We start from the raw sequence: 18656 nt of genomic DNA on the forward strand, positions 1-18656 counted from the left end.
GCAGCTCAGGGTTAGTTGGCCTCGTACACTGATTACGGGGTGCTACCAAGCAATTATGCTCCAGGTTTAGCCTTTCCGTAGGTCTGGCAAGCTTGTCAGTTTGAGAGCCTTTTCTCAAAACAGGCCCCTTTTGTGTTGAGTGGGCTTTCTGTTTGAGTGCCAGTTTGACACAATTGGCAACCACATGGCCAGGCTTGTGACAGAAAAAACACAGTTTGGGCCTAGGTCTTAACACCATAACTGCATTTTCCTTCTTAGCTGGCCCACTTTTACCTGTCCAGGCTGCGCTATAGTGCAGAGGGATATCCTGTCCTACCGCACTTGCTGAATGAGTCAGCTTAAACTCATCTGCCAGGGTGGCAGCTTGCTGTAGAGTTGTAACCCTCTGTTCACTTAAATAAAGGGCCACAGACTTAGGGACAGAGTTTTTAAAATCCTCCACCAGCATAAGCTCACGTATGGACCCCACATCATTAACCTGGCTTGCCGCACACCACCTATCAAAGAGCCTCGCCTTCTCCCTGGCGAAGTCAAGATAGAACTGTCCCTGCGCCAACTCCAACCCTCGAAAATGCTGCCTATAGGCCTCAGGTACCAGTTCATAGGCTTGGAGGATGGCACTTTTGATCTTTCCATAAACCAGGCCGTCCTGCCTAGACAGACCAGAACACGCTTCTTGAGCCTTACCTGTCAACCGACACAGCAACATCACCCCCCACACATCTTGAGGCTACTGCAGTGCAGCTGCCAGGCGTTCGAACACACTGAAAAAGCTGTGAACACTGGATTCACAGAAGTCTGGAACCAGGTGAATGTTATTGCTCACAAACGAGCCTCTAGACACCTGTACACTAGCAGCTGTGTCAACCATTTTGGGGATGGTGAAGAGTTAGCAAAACACAACCTAATTAAGACAGTTAACAGACCACACACAACTTACTTTAGCTGACCAACGTACCTCACGCCACACACACGTTAACAAAACAACTTACCCAGTTCCAAAACCTTGCCCTGTCTATCTTCCGGAGCGTGCTGGGCTCGAGGCAACTTTAAAGGCAGAACTTCAGCGACCGGAGCCCTGAATTGCTTACCCCCGACAGAGAATTAATCCCCACCCAGGATTACTCCAAAAACAACAAAGGCAAAAAAACAAAAGACTGCCCGAAGGAGGAACTTAAAAAGCTCAGCTGGGCACTCACCTACCTTAACTGGGAAGTTATTAATCTCTAAAAGGTGCCAAAGCGAGATAATCAAAAAGAAAACCAAATCCAACACAGAACTCCCTTTTCAAAGATCACGGACGAGCCCCCACTTGTTACGTTCCCCTGGGGGGGAACGTCACTTTGGGTTAGCTGGGATAAGTGATGGATGGAGGGAATTTTACTTCAGCCACAGAAATCCTAAACAGGAAGGAGGAGCAGAGTTACAGTGGATCAGTATCCAGCAGGGAAACAAGGTTTATTTCAATTTCTTGGCCATGAGTGAGATTTACTGAGTGGGCAAATTAGGGAGACGACACCATCAGATCCCGAGCCCTCCATGTGTTAATCAAGAGACGGCTGCTGTGCTACATCCATAAATAATGAATAAATTAGGAGCTAAAGCTGAAAGGACAGTTTATTTGTACCATCTTCACGTGAACACATTCAAGAACATCACAGATGAAGAAACATTAAAAACTTCCACACTACATAAAGCAAGAAAAATAGTTTTTCTTTCAGGTGGTTTCAGAAAAACAGAAACATCAAACATCTCCAAGACTCTCTTTGAAAGAACTAAAAACCTTTGTTCTCATGGTCCAATCATGAGTGAACTCCCCGATGAAGCCTTGTGTGCTAAAACATGTCAGAGTTTTAAAGGTTAAACATGAGTTTCCAAACCGTTTTGCTGGAGAACAATGAACTATTTGACTGAGTTTCAATCATTTACAGACGAGCAAAACCAGGACAGAGAAAAAAGGACAAAACTGACCCAGTAAAACAACAGAAAAGAAGATCCCATGTAGATCTGTATTATGTAGAAGTTCATCCCAGCAACCAGTTCAGTTCAACACAAGTTTAAATGATTCTATCTGAACTCTGTGGAGCCTGATCTCAAGCTTTTTGAGTCTGACCAGAGGATCTTTCTGTGTCTTCAGATTCACTGTGATCCAGTGATGGGAGTGATTTCAGCCCTGAGTGATCACGCTGATGTTTGCACAGAGCAGACAATGAGGTGAATGTTTGGGCACATTGGTAACAGTGAAACAGTTTATTAGTAACGTGGGATCGTTTGTGTGCAGAGTATGAACTGAGATTCCTGAAGCTCTTGTCACACTGGTCACAGCTGTAGTTTCCTTCCATGTGTGCACGTTCATGAATGTTACGATTACCTGACTGTGAGAAGCTTCTCTCACAGTGTCTGCACTTGTGTGGTTTCTCTCCTGTGTGGACTCGTTTGTGTGTTTTAAGGTCCCATGCAGTGGTGAAGGATGACCCACACTGATCACAGAGGTGCTTTTTAACCCCACTGTGAATCAGTTCATGTTTTTTTAACTCACTTGGTGTGGTGAAGCTTCTCTCACATTCTTTGCAGTATTTCAGTTTGTCTCCAGTGTGTCTACGTTGATGTAGTTTTAGGGTCTTTTGCCGACGGAAAGTTTTTCCACAGAGGTCACAATGAAAGTCTTTCCCACCACAACAGTGATGACAGGGTTGAGAACTGGATCCATCTGTGTCGCTCTGCTTCTAAACAAAGACACAAAGACAGTGTAAGTCAGTCCTTCAACATTTGTATCCTGAACGTCGCCTGAAATAAAGAGCATCTCTGCAGACGTCCAACTACATTTGACTGTTTCAGTTAACACACTCTGTTTACTGGGCTGCAATAACTACAATACTACCACCATAATACTACAGTAATACTAAAATCATAACTGAAAGGAAAATCTGAATAATCACTCAGAGCTGCTTTTCCATGCAGTAGAATTGCTAACACAGTTTAATGAGCAGAGTTGTTCCAAACAGTCAGGCTAAAATGACAAGATAACAATATAAATACATACCTCACAGTAGCTGCACTTGTAGAGTCTCTTTCTGGTGTGAATCTGTTGGTGTTGTCTCAGGTGATGTGGAGATTTAAAAGTCTTCTCACACAGGTCACATTGATAAGGTCTCTCCTCAGTGTGGGTAAATATGTGTTGTTGTAAGTGTGCGTCTGTTGTAAACTGTTTGCCACACTGTTCACAGCAGTACACATCATGTCTGGTGTGAATGCGTAGGTGTATATTTCGGCTCCCTCTCTGGCTGAAAGTTTTTCCACAGATGTCACAGCTGTATGCCTTAATTCCAGAGTGGGTAACTAGATGACTCTGTAAGCTGCTACTGTGAGTAAAAGCTCTGCCACACTGATCACAGCTGTACGCTTTAACTCCACTGTGGATGAGCTGGTGTTGTTTTAGGTAACCCTTCAAGGAAAAAGACTTTCCACACAAGTCACAGCTGAACGGTCTCTCTCCAGTGTGGATGACCTGATGCTGTTTTAGTTTAGCCTTCAGAGTAAAACCCTTCCCACACTCGTCACAGCTGTATGGCTTAATTCCAGAGTGGGTAACTAGATGACTCTGTAAGTGGCTACTGTGAGTAAAAGCTCTGCCACACTGATCACAGCTGTACGCTTTAACTCCACTGTGGATGAGTTGGTGTTGTTTTAGGGAATCCTTCAAGGAAAAAGACTTTCCACACAAGTCACAGCTGAACGGTCTCTCTCCAGTGTGGATGACCTGATGCCGTTTTAGTTTAGCCCTCACAGTAAAACCCTTCCCACACTCGTCACAGGTGTGTTTTTTCTCTCCCTTTCTTCTGTGAGGTTTGTCGGCCTCCTGAGAGCGCTGACTTCTGGCTCCATGTTGGTCCTGCAGTGACAGAGATACAAACAGAGGCAGTGAGTGAAATGCAGTCGTGGAACAAACTCAACCTTCAAACTCCATTAACACTAGTTTTAAACCTGAAGGTGGAGCGTGGCACCAAACACCTTAAAGGTCTAGATAATTCATGACTGTTCAAACACTAAAATCATGCCCATCCCTCCTGATTGTGTACACACACACACACACACACACACACACACGCGCGCACACACACACACACACACACACTATTTTATAATTAAGATTATTTTGTTGGTTCCTATTACATATTTCTATAATTTGTATAGATTTATACAGAATTATTCAGTGATAATAAATCCTATGTTTGTTTATTCTAAAGGAACCCCGTTAGCTTCCACAACAGATGTTGCTCGTCTTCCGTCAAATACTCACATAAAATATTACACAATGAAGTGGATTCAAGATATCCACATAATTTCACTCTTACATCCACAGTGAGGTTTCATAACTGTTCAAATATAAGCAATCAATAATAATAATAATATTTCTCTGTCAGCCTTCTCGGTTACGAATCGTCTTCTGCTCCTCTGTCATGCGGCGTCCCACAGGGCTCAATTTTAGGGCCACTGCTCTTTTCACTGTATCTATTGCCTCTGGGTTCTATCCTTAGAAGGCATGGGATCTCATTTCATTGTTATGCCGATGACTGCCAAATTTATTTGCCACTAAAACACAAGGATGGCATCTCCATAAAACCTCTCTTGACTTGTCTAGATGACATTAAAGCTTGGTTGGTTCTAAACTTTTTAAATTTTAATGAAAAGAAAACAGAGCTGTTGGTGTTTGGACCCAGTGGTCCCTGTGAGTCCTCCCCTGTTGTTTTAGGATCCCTGGAAGTCTATTTTAAATCTGTTGTTACTGACCTTGGTTTTAAGTTGGACAGTGATTTTAAATTGGACAACAAAATCAGAGCAGTGGTGAAGTCCGGTTTTTATCATTTAAGGCGACTGGCAAGAGTAAAATCTTTTCTTTCGAGGCAGCACCTTGAAACAGTGATCCATGCTTTTATTTCTTCCCGCCTGGACGACTGTAACTCACTTTATGTGGGGGTCAGTCAGTCATTGCTCTCACGTCTGCAGCTGGTTCAAAATGCGGCTGCACGACTCCTAACAGGAACTAAAAAAAAAAGAGAGCATATAACCCCCGTGCTGGCCTCTCTGCACTGGCTGCCTGTGTCTTTTAGAGTTCATTTTAAAATTCTTATGTTTGTTTTTAAATGCCTTCACAGTCTTGCCCCGCCTTACCTCACTGAGCTTCTTCATCTCCACACACCCTGTCGGTCTCTCAGGTCAGCTGACCAGCTGATCCTGGAGGTACCGAGATCCAGGAGGAAGCTCAGAGGGGGCGGGGCCTTCTCTATTGTGGCTCCAAAGTTATGGAATCATTTGCCCATGCACGTTAGAGAGGCCCCTTCACTGTCCACTTTTAAATCACGTCTTAAAACCCACTTTTATTCCTTGGCTTTTAACCTCAGTGAGACTTAGTTTCTCTTTTAATTGAAGTAGTTGTTTAATTAATGATTTCACTCTTCTTTTATTTGTGTTTTATTTATATCTCATGTAATTTTATGTTACAGTTCCAATGTACAGCACTTTGTGTCAGCTGTGGTTGTTTTAAAGTGCTTTATAAATAAAGTTGATGATGTTGATGATGAATATCAATAACATTGAGGCACATTACACAAATTTCAAAAACAAATCATGTCTTACAATATTTACAACAACTAAAAGCTCTGTAAATCGGCTTTTAAGTGTTCATTGAAGTTTTGAATAATTCTCTAATTTTTTAAGGCAACTTATTCCACTTAAAAGTTGCTCTAAATGTAACAGTTTTACAAAACGTTACTTTTAACTCGAGCATTTACTAAATTGCAGTTTGTTGAAAACTGTGTAATATGATGATGTATTTCATCTGGATACTGCAGCTGAGCAGAATAAATGTGGTGTGTTTAACAGAATTGCTTTCTTTAGAACTACAAGTAAGCCATAGAATATTTTAGCCTGTACAGGAAGCCAAGAAAGGTTATTATGCATTTTATCAATATTAGTATAGTATGAACATCTTCACACTAATCTGGACACCTTATTCTGGACTAACTGAAGTCTGTTAAGATCTGTCTTATTAGCTGCTGACCAAATGATTGAACAATACTCCAGATGAGACATTACTAGCGCATTAATGACATCTTTCATAATGAAGAAGTGATACACAAAGAGCATTTCATAGCCATAGCTATGCCTTGTCGGCAGAGTTATGTGACATTAGTGATGTTTGTACTTTCAGGGTTAACTTGGTTTTAAAGCCTTTAAAATATACGCCGTTCAATAGTCGACCTTAATCTGACAGAGAATGTGATGATTTTGTGGATAATTAAAGTCAGTCATATATCCACAAACACAACAAGCTGAAAATCAGTGATGCTGCTCGGTTTGCAGTCCTGAACATCACGGCACAAGCAGGATCCACTGCACTGTTAATGTTAGCTGTGTTATATTGCTGCCTCTGTTCGGTGGTGTTGAGCCAAACGCACTTTAACGTGTGTTTGAACGAGCTGACGGTTCACTCGTTAAGCTGAAAGAAAGATGCTTTAATCACAGCAGTCACACATGTGTCCACTGCACCATCTGGAACTCTTCTTGTTTACACTCGTAATAACACAAACACTAAATCCTGCTTCTCTGGTGCTGTTGTGTAGCAGTGTGTACACCTGAGACTGTCACCTGTCTGTCTGTCCTGCACTCTCTCTCTGTTTCTTTCTCTCTGATTGTGGAATAAAAGTATGAACATGTGTTTATAAGTTACACTTGTGTTTGAATCCTGCAGCTTATCACACATTTGATTTCCATGTGTGACGACTGCAAGTGTCCAGAGTGAGGACAGACTGAGGGAGCCACTGCTGCACATCATCTGTGAGGCTTTGCAGCCCTGATGATCCACCAGGACAAACTCAGCAGTGTGTGAGGAAGAGGAGGAGGAAGAGCCAGCAGGAGCTGACAGATGGAGAGAATAGACAGACTGTTCCCTGTTTGTGAAGGACTGCTAGGAAAGTTTAACATAACTGTCTGTGCTGAATCAGTCTTATTAGGTAATGTTCAAATAATGTGATCATCCCAGTGTTTCCAGTGTGGGAGAAAGTACTCAGGGCCTTCAAGTTACACACTATGAAAGGCAGCAACAAGTTTAATGTTCAGAAACCTAAAGTCAATATTTGTCAATATTTGTCTCTTATATATGATACATCTGTATACACACTGTCACAGATACTTGTCTGTGAGTGAAGTGATTAATATAATAACTATAATATTGGCCATATTATATTTACATTACCACAGTGAGATGACTTTAGTCTCATGAACAACATCAGCTAATTGTTATTTACAGCTAATCTTAAACGACTGTTCAGCACAGAAATGAAGCCCAACAATCATGTTTCACAGTCCTGTGGTCTCAGCCTCAGATACTCATCAAATCACACAGAGCTCATGTAGAAACAAATGAACTAAATATGTTCTCCTTCATTTCTGTCAAACAAAGCTGTATGAAACGTTTCCAGCTGTTTAGTATCATGGTTGCTAGGCAACCTGGGCCGCGCGACGGAGGCTAGACGTCCCATTTCACGAGCCTACGAGCCTCGCACTTCGGCCTTAGCGGTCTTTGAGTACGCGGCCCTTGAGGACTTTAAAGCTGCAGAACCTGAATCGGGATACAGCCATGATGATCTCCAGCCTCGTGCTCGCCAACATTCTCACCTGAGTTAAGAAGACGATCACTGAAATGGTCTCAGCAGGTCCTTTGATGACAGCAATGAAATGCAGCGGTAAGGCTTTTTGGGGATTAAGTTCGTTTTCATGGCAAAGAAGGACGATGCAGTTCATCTGATCACTCCTCATAACATTCTGGAGTGCAGGCAAAATGCTATTATAAAAACTTAAGCAGCAACTTCTCCAGGTTCCAATATTTATGCAATTCTCAAACCTTTTGGCCACGACTGTATAACCTCTTCTGAAGTTTAGTGGATATTATACATGGTTATGCTCAAGATGTGTCGGCCAGTTTCCACTGGAAACGCCTTTTGGTTAAACTGTCAGCGAGGAATTTGCATTTGCACTGTTACATTTTTATATAACTTTAATGCACATAAACAACAGCTGCTTGTTTCAGTGAAAATACATTGATGGGTTTTTAATAAAGTTGTGCAGCTGTAAAGTATTTTGTCTGGTGTCAATTCTATCGTCAGCTACATCATTATGGCAAATGTTCAAATGTATATGGTGATAAATATCTTTGGTCATATGGTCCTGCTCTGTCTGTCACCTTCTGTGTTGAGCTCATTGTTTCCTCTGTAGTGGCTGAGCTGAGTCCAAGTAGCTGAAAATGTTCCTCTGCTGCTCCGTCAGACTCTCCTCCTCCTGCTGATCAGCTGGGACACAAAACAGATCTTTGTTAGGCTCCACACTGCACTGAAGAGTCAAAGTGTCTCATATGTTCATCTGACAAGTAAAAGAACACATTTTTGTTTCCCGAGGTGGGCAACTTGTTGGAAACAAACACAAAAGGTTTGAGCACTGATACCTGCCATTGCTGGCATTGAAAGATGCAACGCCAGCAATGTGGATTGTCAAGACTCAAACCAATCATCAAGCAAAGACAACAGGGATCAAATGTACCGCATTTTGATCCGGGACGTACTCTGCATGAAAACAAGCGCCCACTCTTCCTGCTCAACAAATGACAAGGGCGGAGCCTTATACCACGTGATACAGAAGCTGTGCCGTGTGATGCTAAAATTAGCAGGGAAACAACAACGGAGAGCACGTCAGGGATGACGAGAAAGTGACAGGAGAAAATCCGTCCCGGTCAACCACCCAAACATCAATAACGGGAACCTTATACAGCGCTTCCCTATACACGTCGAACTCCCGCAGGCACAAAGACATCACGGAGGCTATCACTTATCACCTGACCAAAGATATGGCTCCATCAACACTGTGCAAAACGAGGGATTTAGGAAAACGATCAACACCCTAGACAAACGCTACACAGTGCCGTCCCGCAACTATTTTTCTATTGTTGCACTACCTGCTCTGTACACGCAGCGTCGAGCAATGGTGGAGACGGAATTTCGAGCAGGGCCCTGTTTCAGGAAGCCGGTTTAGTGGAAAAACTGAGTAAGTATACCCTGAGTTAACGAAAACTCTGGGTTTTCGGTTTCACAAAGCGAGTTCAGCTGAAGCCTGAGTGAGTCACTATGACGACACACGCCGTGAAGCTAACCTGCCCCCTAGCAGGTTTACTACAACTAACCCTGACTGTCTCCGCCCCTTTGTCGGAAACCTGACAGTAGGAAGTGTCAGACATGGCGTGTCCCTTCCTTGAAGAGCCAGTAGATCGTGAAGCCCAAATTCTCCGCAGAGCTCTCTGCCGGGAGAGAGTGATCAGAGCGCGTTTGGACATTTTATCATTTCCTGATGATTGTCTGTGCGAACGTTACCGTTTCTCAGCACAATCTATAATTTATTTGGATAACATCCTCAGGCCATATATTACGCATGTGACACATCGCGGACATGCTCTCAGTTCTGTACATATTATTTGTATTGCACTTCGGTTTTTTGCAAACGGGAGCTTTCTGTATAATATTGGTGACGCTGAGCACGTTTCCAAGGCTACCGTCTGTCGGGCAGTCAGGAATGTTACAGTTGCACTGAAACGTCTCCTGTACTCGTTTGTGGTGTTCCCCGGTCATAGACCCACAAGATTCATCAAAGAGGGATGCCACAAAATTGCAGGTATCAGGATGACCAAAACTTAATTTATGATGTGGTGATACTTGAACTACTACTTAAATTTTACATTTATTTTCAGGGTTCCCAGGCGTGATTGGCTGTATAGATGGTACTCACATTCCAATCATTGCTCCTTCAGTAAATGAAGGAGACTATGTGAACAGGAAGTCTTTCCACAGCATTAATGTACAGGTACATAGTTCCCTGTAGCATTTCAAACTAACAAATTATTTCATCATAGTAATGGATGCTAATTTGTGTTCTCTGCACTGTGAAGATCATATGTGATGCTGCCAACATTATCACAAATGTGGAAGCCAAGTGGCCAGGCTCTGTCCATGACTCACAAATATTCCGTGAATGTACACCGAGCACAAAATTTGGACATGGTGAGTTGAAAATACTTTAAAATATATAAAGACCAATTGCTTCAGGGACATTTGAACTGAAGTGTATCCTTCTGTCTTAGGAGAGTTCACTGGCTACTTGCTTGGTGATAGGGGGTATCCATGTTTACCCTATTTGCTTACCCCTTACTCTGACCCTGAACCGGGCCCACAGCAGCGATATAATCTGGCTAATTGCAGGACAAGAGCCAGAGTTGAAATGACTATCGGAATGCTTAAGGCCCGGTTCCAGTGCCTGCAAAGACTCAGGGTCACCCCAGAAAGGGCATGTGACATTATTGTGGCATGTGTGATTCTTCACAACATTGCCACAATTAGAGGAGAACACTGTCCTTCTGAACCAAACATCAGCAGTGATCCAAACCATGAACATCCTGACCCTCCCACGGACATACAAGATGGAAGAGCAGTCAGAGACACCATATGTCACAATCATTTCTTTTGACCCATCACCTCAACATGTTGAAAGAAGAATAAACAGATTTTTTGTTCAACTGGCTTTATTGGTCACCTGTGTTTCCTGTACACAAAGTATTAAAAGATGTAAACCTCATAAAGTGTCTCTGTTGCTTCCTCCTCTGTAACAGCTGTCAATGTTTCTTCATTATTTTCCTGTAGTAAAGAAATAAACAACATTGCTGTTCTACTGTAAACTCATATAATCTGTGGAGTAATACTCACAACTGCATGTTGGTCTGGCTCAACAGGAGGCTGCACCAGATGCAGTACACCATCACCATCAACTGATAGAATATGAGGTTTATACAGGTCACTTATAACTTACAAGGGACCAAATGGCAATTAACAAACATACCAATCACCTTACACTTCATTGTCATTATGCTCTCAAAGACAACCAAGACTGAGGGAAGGCAAAATCAGTAGGAAAATAACTTCACTACAAAATAATCCATTATGGTAAAGAGTTTATCAAATGAATGAGTAGCACTGCAAAGGTGACTGTGAAGAAAGGATGTATGCACATCATGTATTATTTTGAATTTACCCCCTATGTAGGCACTTGTGTCTTGCGGGGTTATTGACTCAGAGGATGTCCCCGCAGAGATGCCTTCGGCCACAGGGCGCCCACTGTTTTGGCTGAGGGCCAACTGCTCAGCCTCTGTGAGTGGTGGTGGTGGAGGACCCCCACCTGTTTTTCGGGCCTCCGCTTTTTTTCTGTTGGCTATAACGGGTCACATTTGAGCATACAGAGTAAGCAAATATGTACTTGTAATGTGCTCAGATAATTTCAATAAGTGCTTACAGACAGAAAATTTATGTAGCCTCTAACTGCAATTGATTTACATCGGACAAACAGACCAAGCACTATGGCTCATAATACAATTACACCTTACCTGTTTGGACTATATTTTTATATTTCATTTTTACTTGCTGCCAGGAACGTTTGGGGCCTGTTGGGTTGCACCTGCGCTCACATCACGTCACAAAATAAAATGTATAAAATAACAAATAAAATAACATATGATAAAATAACGTGTTAAATGGGTGGAAATCCCTAGATCAATGTTTAAATTAACACTCATGCATTGACTCTGTCGGCTATGTTTTGCCATGCATGCTCACTTTCTTTTGCAGCTGTCGCTGTGTTACTTTTTTCAGCGGAATTTGCATGTTATCGGCATATGCTGCCATCAGAATTTCGGCCTCAAGCGCTGTAAAATACATTGACCGCGCCTTCTTTCCCTCCGTCTCCATGGTGACTCGCTTAATCTGTGCTCCACTGATCAGGGCTTTATGTATCCTCGTCCGCGCGCTTCACTTGGGGTTAAAGCAACTCCGCGTTGACTGAACTACTTGTTATCAACCTTTCTGAAACCGAATATTCCGAGTTGGACAGTTCGGGGTTACTCAACCCTGCGTATCGTTTTTCACTCTGAGTTTTCTAAACCGGCTTCCTGAAACAGGGCCCAGGACAACATTTTGCTGCAACAACAAAACGTGAGACATTTGTTGTTTTATGTTTATTTATTGTTATGAGAGAATCATGATCTCAATTCTAAGCCAAAAAATGTTGATTCTCATTTTATGCAAAATCGTGCAGCCCTAACATTAACACAAAACTATTGTTTCACCAGAGAAACACACATGAAGAGAGAGAGAGAGACAATAACAGCTACCAAACAGTCGTCATAATTCGTCACACAATGAGAAAAGGACAAATCAACAAGTAACAATGACTAATTAATATTAAAATCTGTAACATAATGTAATGTTTGGAGTTTAGTCTGATTGGTTCAGGATGACCTGCCATTATCCAATCACACGTCTGCTTACCTGCATCTTTTCTCTTTTTTCTAACCTGAGCACCTGATGGCTTTGAACTTTTGTTGTCCATCTTCCATTGGTTTGAATTTTGCGCTCCAGTACAAACACAAATCCCCCAACCCGAGGATCAGCACAATTAACCTAACAGACCTACACCTTAGTTCACAGATTTACTTTGTCTAAGGTTGATTTCTGGGATTTCACACAACCCAGGATTCAGATCGTGAATCCATGATGGGCTTGGATTTACATCATTATAAATGAAATGTGCTCTACTTGGAAGCAGCCGGCCCCGCCCCTTTTGACGGCTTGTGTGAGACTTTAAATCATCAAACTGTAATTTATAAATTTAAATTGTTATTGATCCTTTACCCCGAGTCCTAAAGTGTAGATTTATTTTCTTACTCTTCTTATATTTATTGCTTGTTTACTTGCACTGCTGTAACTGCAGCCTCGTCGTCTCGTCTCTCTATATGCTGGACTGTCTGTGGCGGAGATGACAATAAAGTTTACTTTGACTTCAGCAGCGCGCAGGCGCACCGAGGGCTCTCGCGCTCACTTTATAGAATTTAGAAAGAACATCGGTGCAGAGTATAAGTCTGTATCATAATATCTGTTTGTTGTGTTGTTTTTATTTTGTTTTGCGAGTTGGTTATTAGATGCCGCTCCAGCCAGCCAGAGACTCCCCGCCGCCCCGCCCTCTCCTCCCTGTGCCGCCAGCAGCAGGCGCACCTCGCAAACGGAGGGCGCCCTTACTCCCAGCAAATGGCTGATAGAAAACCGATCGGTGCCTACGAATTTCCCAATATGCGCTGGCATGACGTCGGGGAAGCATGGGTACGACCGATTATTTTATTTTTTTCTTGCCCGTGATGCCCCCCCCCACCACGATGCATTCTATTGGTTTGCACACTTACACACACCCAGCTGTGGTTTCCTGTTTTGCTGGACTCTGGAGAGCCCCGCCTTTAACGCTCTTCTCTCACAGAGAGCAACAGAAAACTTGGAAAAACTCCAGATTGACTGAACTCAGTTCAAAGTTACCTTGACACCTTTAGATGTGAGACATAGTGATGGTCCGCTTGAAGCTGACGCTCCGGTGCGTGTGTCAGAAAGATCAACGCGCTGCTTCAGAAGCACCGTGTCGAGGCTTGATTCGTTTGGCCAGAGTCACGTGATCAGTGACGTCTGAAGCTTCGTTTAGAACGTACCTTTTTTTAAATCGAACTTTATTGAAACACAATGAGTATACAACATACAAACAGATGAAGTTTACAAAAGAACAGAACATGAACATACAGAACCAGGAGTAAAAAAATGATGATATGAGTAGGCGAAAAAAATCAACATATTGTAACGTGCAGTGGAGATGAAGCCAGCCGCGGAGGTGTGCAGGTGGATAGCGAATGAGCAACAGCTTCTGACTTTCCAAAAAGTACTCATTTATTTACAATATCAAAAATAAAAGTGCTACCTCTACCACACATTACTAAAGAGCACACTAGTCCGCGTACACACGGGAGCATCCATTACAGGAGGAGTGCGAAGAAGAACAAAAAGGGGGTGACACCAGTCGTGAGACAGGAGGCGCCGCCATGTGGTGATACACTGCATTACAATAGCAACTGTTACATAGTCCCCCCCTGGTGAGAAAAAGGCTGTCCTCAGCCGTACACAGCTGAAAAAGCACACACCACACCAAACAGTACCCTATACATAGAGGTTACAGCTAAGATTGGTGCACACACACAGGGCAAAAGACCATTTAAAAATGAAATTGGTGAAAATAAGACGAATATGTACAGTGGAAAATCAGTTTTCTTAGTTTTTTTCACTTTTTTCTTTTGTTCTTTTTTTTTTTTTCTAAGTAAATGCCAAGAATGAACCTTAACGCACGAAAGAGCCATAAAACTGGATTAAGTAGAGCAAACAGAAACATCTACATATCATGACTCAAAGTAGCAATGCAACAAGACAGCATCAAACAGGTTTAACCAAAACATTTCACTTCAGATCAAGCCTGGTTGTGTGAAAATCATTAGTCCATCTTTTGTTGCTCCAGCCAGACGTAACTCTGGGGCAACGTCTGGGCCTGAGATTGTAATGTCCACCAGCAGCTGGGTGCTGGACAGATCTGGGTGAAACACTCTCTGGAACAGCGCCCACACCAGAAGAAGAGTCAATGTCCGGTAAATCAAAGGGGAATGGCTCAGAGTCAATGTCAGTGTCTGCAGGGGGGCCAGGGTGGGCCTGAGAGTCAGACTTCAGACCCTCTGCGGTCTCTCTCTCAGCAGGCAATGAAACAGAATGTTCTTTGGAAGTGAGAGAGTCCCAGGTATGGAACGGTTACATGTTCACAACATGATAAACACCTGCATCCACACCAGAGTCCACCCAAGTGAGCCTGTAATTAACATCACTGAGTCTCTGAGATACACACAATGGTCCCTGAAACAGTGGTGCAAGTTTAGCAGTAAAGTTAGACTGAGCGTCTGACCTGGGGTGCGTCTTAACTCTCACAAGGTCACCAACACGAAACGTGGCATGTCGATGTCTCAAGTCATAGTAATGTTTTTGTCTGTCATGGCTATAGTCCAAAGCTGCTTTGGCGTGGTCGTGAGCTTCCTGCAGGGAGGCTCTCAGAGTCTCAGGGTAAGGCACACCCGGTTCATCAACACCTGCTGTAGAAGGCTGAGTGATAAGGTCAAGCGGGGTGTCTAACTCACGACCATAAAGCATCATGGCAGGAGTCATACCTGTACTGTCATGGGGGGCGGTGCGCAGAGCAAAGCAAATCTGAGGGAGAAACTTGTCCCATGATGTGTGCTTATCACCTACATAAGCGCGGATTGCAGTTTTCAGAGTCCGGTTGACGCGTTCAGTAGCATTTGTCTGAGGGTGATATGCCGTAGTGAGTCTGTGCACCGAGCCTAAGGCAGAAACAACATGTTCAAAAAGCTCACTCACAAAAGGAGACCCTCTGTCAGAAATGAGGTAAGTGGGTGTACCATGCCTAGCAAAAATGTCAGTGACGAATTTACCAGCTGCTACCTGAGATGTAGCTTCTTTGACAGCACTGGCTTCAACCCATTTAGTCAAATAGTCAACAAACACGATCAAATAAGCATTACCAGTGGGGGTGCGGGGAAGTGGCCCAACAAAATCCACACCCACATACTGCCAGGGTTTCTGGGGGACAATGGGAACCATAAGACCGGCTGCTTTTTTCTGACTTGGCTTGGTGAGTTGGCACACTGAGCATGAAATCACATAGCGTTTCACATCAGCTGCCATTTTGGGCCAGAAAAACCTAAAACGCAGTCTAGCCAATGTCTTAGAAACACCCAAGTGACCTGCTGTGGGGTGGTCATGGTAATAGTCCAGCAAGGTGCCTCTCATGGAAGTAGGGGCAAACAGTTTCAGCTCTTTCAAAGGGTGCAAAGCACATGTGGACTTGGGTTCTCTGTGATACAAAAGAGAGTCATACACAACATACTGTAACAAGGTGGCATTGTCCGAGCTGTTCAGAGAGTCTGCTTCAATGTCTCTGAGGAGTGGACCTGTGACATGATCATCTAACTGCAGCTGTCTGAATTGTGAACGGTCAGCCAGAATGACGGGGGGCAGAGTACGAATGTCCAGGCTGCCCATAACAGCATGATCTGGTAAAAGATCAGTCGGCCTGTCACAGGTCAGAGGCAAAGGGTTGCGTGACAGTGCGTCGGGAACTTTGTTCTGTGCACCAGGTTTGTGCACTATTGTGAAATCAAAGTCCTGCAAACGAAGTGACCAGCGGGCGAGTCAGCCCGTTGGGTTTTGACGAGACATGAGCCACCTGAGACTGTTGTGGTCAGTGAAGATAGTAACATGAACACCTTCAACATATGGGCGGAAGTGTTCCAGAGCCCATATCACAGCGAGGCACTCCTTCTCTGAAGTGCAGTAGGGGAGTTCAGCTTTGTGAAGGGAGCGACTAGCAAAAGCCACAACGTACTCACGACCCTTGTCATCCTTTTGCATCAACACTGCCCCAAGACCAATGTCACATGCATTGGCGTGAATGGAAAAGGGACGGTTGAAGTCTGGAAATGACAGGATCGGGGCTGATGTGACATGATCCTTCAAAGTGTCCATGGCCCTTCGACAGCTGTCGTCCCAGAGGAAAGCATTGTCCTTTCTGGTGATGGCGTGAAGAGGTTTGGCATGGCGGGCATAATTCTGAATGAAGCGTCGATAATAGCCAGTCAAGCCAAGGAACTGACGGACGTGTTTCACTGAGGTTGGGGTATCAAACTCCTTAACCGCCTTTACTTTGCCCGGATCGGGCTTAACACCTGATGATGTGATGCGGTACCCGAGAAAGGTGAATTAATCGAGGCAGAATTAGCACTTTTTGAGCTTCAATGACAAGCCAGCAGCCTGGAGTCTGTCCAGCACCTCCTCAAGATCCACTAAGTGCTGTTCAAAGGTAGTTGAGGCGATAACAATGTCATCCAGGTAGACTGCGCACGTTTTGTAAATGAGGCCAGCAAGCACAGAGTTCATGAGTCTCTGAAAAGTTGCAGGTGCGTTGCAGAGCCCAATGGGGCACCACCCGAAAATGGAAGAGACCGCAGTGAGAGATGAAGGCAGTTTTAGGCTTCGAGTCCTCTGCTACAGCAACCTGCCAATAGCCTCGCGCTAAGTCCAATGTCGAGACAAACTTTCCTCTTGCCAGAAAGTCCAAAGACTCATCTACACGAGGCAGGGGATAAGAGTCTTTTTGGGTAACTTGGTTGAGCCCTCGAAAGTCCACACAAAACCTTGGTTCCGTGGCCGCTCTATTTACAATGACTACAGGAGCTGCCCAAGGGCTTGTGGAAGGTTCAATGATGTTGTCCTTCAACATTTGTTGCACTTGTTCTTCAATCACACATTTCTTAGCAGGTGACGTGCGATAGGGTGGGAGATTGACAGGTGTTGCATTTCCAGTCTCTATGGCGTGCTCAGTGAGAGCCGTTCGACCAAGTTGACCATCAAACAAGGAGCTAAACTTGCTGAGCAGATTTAGTAAAGCATCCTTGTTGTTCTCTGAGAGACTTGCTTCAGACAGTTTGGCTGTTAAGTCTGAGCGAACCAAGTCCAAAGACATCAGTGTTCCAGGTGAATGTGAGTAATCATTTTGAAGGTCCTCGTCATTGTCTGCGAGTGGGCAGGGGATGTCCTCAATGTAGACTGTTCTAGTGGGAATGTGAATAGAAACAGAAGCTCTTGCCATAAAATCCATTCCCAGAATGAAAGGAGAGGACAAATCTGGTATTATGGCAAAACGCTGGTAAAAGTTCTTGTTCATGAATCCAATATTGAGCCAAATAACACCAACAGGCATACAGGGAGCATTATTGGCGAGGTTAACTGCAGGACCATTCCACTCACTTGTGTTTCTAGGGTAAGAGTCATTTACTTGAATGAGATCTGTTCGTACAGCCGAGAGGGAAGCACCCGTGTCGAGGGTAGCATCCACAGATGAAGCATTGAAGTTCACTTTCGTTCTTAGTGGGGTATTCCAGTGGACTTGTGAAAAATTGTCTTCCAAGTGTCCAAGACTGTGTCCACCCTGTAGTGAATCGGGCGTGTGAGGCTCCGTTAGTAACTGGGGGAAGGTTGGCCTCTGTGAAATGTCCTCCCCCCCCTGTAGTTTCCTAACTGCCTGTATTGTGGCTGGGATGTGGTGCTGCTTAATTCCACCTTTTCATGGCCAGGGTCAGAGGGGCCAGGTGCTGGCAATGGCTGGACTGGGCCATGCCTAGCGGTGTTCGAGGCTCGTTGTGGCAAATGAGGTTGGGTGTTACAGTTTGGGCAGGTGCGTGTAGTGAACCCTGGCTGAGAGCATTTGAAGCAGTAAGGTTCAGGCTTATAGTTGTCTTTGCTACATAAAGCAGGCTGTGGTCTTTGTGGTCCAAGCACTGAGTGAAGCTCATGAGCGCGTAGCAGCAGGTCCATTACAGAAGTGACATTAGCGCCATACAGGGCAACTCTGTCTTTTTCAGGTGGGGGGCTCTTCAGTTTGTCAAACTCACTCAACATGTGGGCGACAAAGGTTGGGAGCGGCTCGTCCTGAGCCTGAACACGATCCAAAATTCCTCTCAGGATGCGTTCTTGGTTGTCAGGGGGCAGAAAAACTGTCTTAAACAGTTGACAGAATTGAGCCCTTAACTCCACCACTTGTTGGCTAAGGCTAGGAGTCACATTTTCAACTATCTGGCACAT

General features: G+C 44.1%; 1 long non-coding RNA gene and 1 pseudogene across 1 annotated transcript; both read right to left on the minus strand.

Annotated features, from left to right (window-relative positions):
- Positions 1-3779: 3779 nt before the first annotated feature.
- Positions 3780-13592, minus strand: LOC147336860 (uncharacterized). Its single transcript, XR_015128653.1, has 3 exons — positions 13452-13592; positions 8243-8348; positions 3780-3892 (listed from the first exon to the last, which is right to left on the minus strand). It is a non-coding gene; the product is annotated as an uncharacterized LOC147336860 (long non-coding RNA).
- Positions 13593-17339: 3747 nt separating this feature from the next.
- On the minus strand, positions 17340-18656 carry LOC147336861 (uncharacterized; annotated as a pseudogene).

Source organism: Aulonocara sp. 'chitande type north' Nkhata Bay, linkage group LG3, assembly GCF_057382095.1.
Source record: "Aulonocara sp. 'chitande type north' Nkhata Bay isolate Kocher_YH1m ecotype deep benthic linkage group LG3, A_spYH_male_GT1.1, whole genome shotgun sequence".
Taxonomy (NCBI): domain Eukaryota; kingdom Metazoa; phylum Chordata; class Actinopteri; order Cichliformes; family Cichlidae; genus Aulonocara; species Aulonocara sp. 'chitande type north' Nkhata Bay.